This window comes from Solanum dulcamara, chromosome 6 (assembly GCF_947179165.1).
Source record: "Solanum dulcamara chromosome 6, daSolDulc1.2, whole genome shotgun sequence".
NCBI classification, from domain to species: domain Eukaryota; kingdom Viridiplantae; phylum Streptophyta; class Magnoliopsida; order Solanales; family Solanaceae; genus Solanum; species Solanum dulcamara.
The window spans coordinates 69,470,686-69,475,479 of NC_077242.1; the positions used below are offsets into that span (position 1 = coordinate 69,470,686).

The 4,794-nt window shown below is 35.7% G+C and overlaps 1 pseudogene; it reads right to left on the reverse strand.

Annotated features, from left to right (window-relative positions):
- Positions 1-1,255: 1,255 nt before the first annotated feature.
- On the reverse strand, positions 1,256-4,504 carry LOC129891333 (ABC transporter F family member 4-like; annotated as a pseudogene).
- Positions 4,505-4,794: the final 290 nt, after the last annotated feature.

A 4,794-nucleotide genomic window follows, 5' to 3' on the forward strand; every position in this document is an offset into this window, starting at 1 on the left:
CATTTATCACTGCCAATAATTTCTGGAACATTTTTCTCCTGTTTCTACACATTTATTTTGCTTGGTTTAAATGTTGATGATAAAATAAATATTAAACATTGATAAAGAAAAAAGTCACGAATCTGCTTTTGGACTATGTGAGCTATTTTGCACTATCTTTATTTTGCACTATCTTTCTTTTTTCTTTTATTGTTAAATTGCTTGGTTAGTTTAAAGTGGTTTTTGATTTTTTTGTTACAGGAGGATGCACTGAGAAATTTAACTATTTACACTCTTCTTGTAGAAATGTAGTAGAGCGCACATTTGGCGTTTGGAAAGTAAGATGGTCTATTTTGAGAGACATGCCATACTATCACATTGACACACAAAGGGACATCGTACTTGCTACTATGGCCATTCACAATTATATTAGAAAGAAATGCAATGTGGATGATGCATTCCAAACAGCCGAGAATGAGAGCAATATTCCATCGGTTGATTCTAATGATATTGGCACAACTTCAAGAGCTAACAATGTAGGTGTCGAAGATGTAGGAGAACAAAATGATGTCTATTGGATGGGGTTTCGTGATATGATTGCTAGTGACATTTCTAATGCTTAATGCTTGTATTATATGAATATTTTCCACTTCTTGTATTTATAGTGGAGTGGTTTCGGTTGGAAACAAAGGATACTAAAGCAATCACACTACGCCAACAAACTTCATTAGAAAGTGCAAATGAGACATGTATTTATAAAAAAAATAACTTAAATAAACATTTTATTTAGAAATATTTTATAAATTACTTAAATAAACATTTTATAAAAAAATAACTTAAATAACTTAAATAAACATTTTATTTAGAAACATTTTATAAATTACTTAAATAAACATTTTATAAAAAAATAACTTAAATAACTTAAATAAACATTTTATTTAAAAACATTTTATAAAAAAATAACGTAAATAAATATTTTATTTAGAAACATTTTATAAATTACTTTTGATTAAAATCAACTTTAGAGTTTAAATTTTTTTTAAATCAACTTATTATGGCTTTAACAGCTTTAAGGGTATTTCAGTCATTTTGACAGAAAATAAGTGCTTAACAGCACTTATTTGCCAAACACATCAACAACTTATTTTCAGCATAAACACTTTTATCCAAACACTCAACTGCTAATTTATAAAAATAACTTTCAGCACATAAAAGTTCTAAAAGCACTTCATACATAAAAGCTATTTTTTTAAGTCAATCCAAACGGGTTCTACAATAGAATAAGCCAGTTGCAACATCAATCATCAACTTCTTCCCTGATTTCCCTTACAAGCTCTGCCTTGTACTCATCAAATGTATCTGGGAACTTTTCAACGGTCCCATTCTCAACTATCCAAATTTCACTTCTTTCTTCATCATCACAGACCCTCGATATGAGCCTCGAGTCATGACTTACTAACACAACTCCACCAGTGAACTCATCAAGTGCATCTGCCAAAGCATCGATACTCTGCATATCCAGATGGTTTGTTGGCTCATCCAGGGGCGGACCTACATACAGCCTAGGGGGTTCGGATGAACCCCCTTCGTCGAAAAATTACACCGTACGTATAGAATCAATTTGTTGGTTTATGAGTATATATTTAATAATGAACCCCCTGAACACAAGCCAAAGACTTGGTCCAGCGGTAAAGGGGTTCACGAAATTGCAAATTCTGGAGCTAAGTCTGCGGGTTCGAGCCCGGGTAGCAACATTGTTTTTTCATATTTTAGTTTCAGCATATTTTAATTTTTATTTGCTTAATAAATGAAACGTCCAACCCCAATATTGTAATATTAAACTATATTATATGTGTTTAATTATTTTACATTAATATTTTAGAGCACAACATAAAATGAATTACACTTTACAATAAAAAAATTTCTATTTTTATAAAATTAAGTAAAAGTTATAACTTTTTTTGAGTTTTCATATTTAAAATTTTTTTAAAAATTCTCTCATACTCATTTTAAGTCAAACATTTAATTTTTATTTGATTAAGGAATAATATGATTATAAGTAAGATTAAATAAATAGGATTGGATTTTGGAAGTATTCTCTTATCCTTCTACTACAGATTAGTGACCACAACTTAAGAAAAAATATGCCTTTAACGTACAAATCAAGAATTAAGAAAATCCTCATTATTAAACTTTCATTTAATTATTTCTCTTATTTTAATATATTTTTTTGGATAGTATAATCTTTTGTGTTCCTTATTTAGTTTCAAAAATTGAATAATATATTTATACAACAATGACGGCGACAGAACCCATAATTAAAATTTTAAAAATACATTTTCTCATATTGATTTTAATATTATGTCAAACGCGTACTTTCTCTATTTTATTGTTCGTGTTGAGCTAAAGTTGAATTTTATCTAGTTGCTTATATTTGATTCGACCCGTTCATATATGACCCGATCCGATCTGCTTATTTGTAGATACTATTAGCGTGTCTACTTATTTTTTTGAACCCCCTCGATGAAAATCCTGATTCCGCCACTGGGCTTATCTACAAGATGTGAGGCTTCGACATGGAAATAGATGTAAACACAACTCTAGCTTTTTGTCCTCCAGACAACTTTAAAATGGGGGTAAGATGGTTATGGCTGGGAAGTCCAAATATTCCTAGCTTTGCACGAACAACTTCTTGCTTACTAGGTCCCACTTGATCTGGGTGAAGACGAAGCAGGTACTGGACAGGTGTTTCATCCATTGTGAGAAGATCAACAAAATGATGTGAGTACCTTCCAATCCTCAACTTTTGACTCCTGCGGGCTTCACCTTCTGTAGGAACTAAATCACCTGCCAAGAGGTTAAGCAAGGTTGATTTGCCTGCTCCATTGGGCCCAACGATAGCAACTTGAGTCCCCATATCAATTCCAACATCAACATCAGAGAGCCTGAAGTCCGGTCGATTAGGATAACTGAAGCTGACCTCAATTAGCTGAAGAAGTGGAGGTGTCAGTTCAGTAGGCTCAGGGAAGTGGAACTCCACACTGTAGTCCCTCCACTTCTGAGGGGCTTCAGGTGGAGTTTCATCTTCATCAACCCTATCCTTTCCCTTTTTCTTTGATTCTTTGGAAGCTACAAATTTGGCTCGGTCTTTTACCTTCTCCTGTTGTGCTCGACTTCCAGATCTCTTGGCAGCTTTTAACTGCTTATCATAAATCTCAAACTTCTTGTTCATCTCTTTGCGACGTTGTTCATATCCACTTTCAAAATCATCAAAGTTACCACGATAGAAGTGTAGTTTCATGTCATGGAGATGAATGATCTCACTGCAAACAGTGTTCAGAAAGTCTCGATCGTGTGAAACAACGACCAGAGTTTTCTTCCATCTGCACTGGTACTATTCTAACCATAGAACAGCCCGAAGGTCAAGATGATTAGTAGGTTCATCCAAGAGCAATAGAGTAGGCTGAACAAAAAGATCCTGTGCTAGATAAATTCTCATCCTCCATCCACCACTAAAAGATCGGGTAGCACGCCCCTGCATTTCCTTGGTGAAACCCAGCCCAGCGAGAATTTTTGATGCTTGAGCCTCAGCAGCATCTGATTCCATCAGCTGCAACCTTTCCTACAATTCAGAAAGTTTTTCTACAATGTTGTCCCCATCAGCATCATCTTTATTCTCACCAACAGATGCAGCAGCATTCTGTAAAGATGCAGCCTCTTCTCGGAGCTTGATGAGTTACTCGTTAGCTGAAACAACAGCTTCAAGTGCAGTCCTATCATCACCAACTATCTCTTGTTCGACCAAAAGTACATCAATGTTTTTTGGCACAGGAATCTTCCTCCAAGCAAGGAGCTTTAGTAGGGTGGACTTGCCCATTCCATTGGGACCAACTAAACCATATCTCTTCCCATGAGATATCTTAACTGATGTGTTCTTTAACAGGTCTTTTCCACGAGCTGCTACGGAAATTCTCTATAGTTATATCCTTAACATTTGCATCAGCATCATCTTGACCTTCAAGAACAGACGCCCTGCTCCCAATAACAACAGTAAAAGCATCATGATCGTCCCTAAGGGCCTCCTTTTTTGCCACCTCAGCCGCCTGAACAGCAAGCATATCCTTCTTTTCTCGTTTATTTAGCTCTTTATAACTTACGGAGGTATCAATTGGACCTGCTTCATTCCTTCTATGCCTTCTATGACCATCGATCTGTTCTTCCACTTCTTCGGAGCCAGGAAGATACTCCTCTTCCTCGTCATCAGAGGGAGGAAGATCAATACCATCAGTGTAAGCTGATGCTTTTGGAGCTGCTTTAGGCTTGGCCTTACTAGCACTAGTGGCTGAAGATCCTTTGTTGGGCTTCTCAGGTTTCTGGTCCATGCTGGCAAGCATGGCAGAGACAGAAAGCTTCTCCTTTTTCCCTTCCTTGGAATCTTTGCTGCTTCCCTTAGCCTTCCCACTTACACCAGCCTCATCTGTTTTTTTCTTCCCCATTGAATTTACAATCTGTTGTAACCAAAGAGAGAAATTAGAAAAATTGAACAAATAGATCGTCAGTACACCAGTCAGCTTAGCCAACTGAACAAGAAACAACACATCCAAAATTGTAATGGAGAGGCTTCGCACAAAAGATCAATCACATTATAGCAAGAAATTAGAATAGGCTGAATAGCAGCATAAATAGAGAAGAAAGCAGCATAAAATCACATTGAAAGAAGTAAGAAGAGGACAGAAGGGCAATAATAAAATTTATGGCCGAGGCACATTTGAATGAACCAGAAAAATACAAAAAGCTTTAATGACATTATACAGA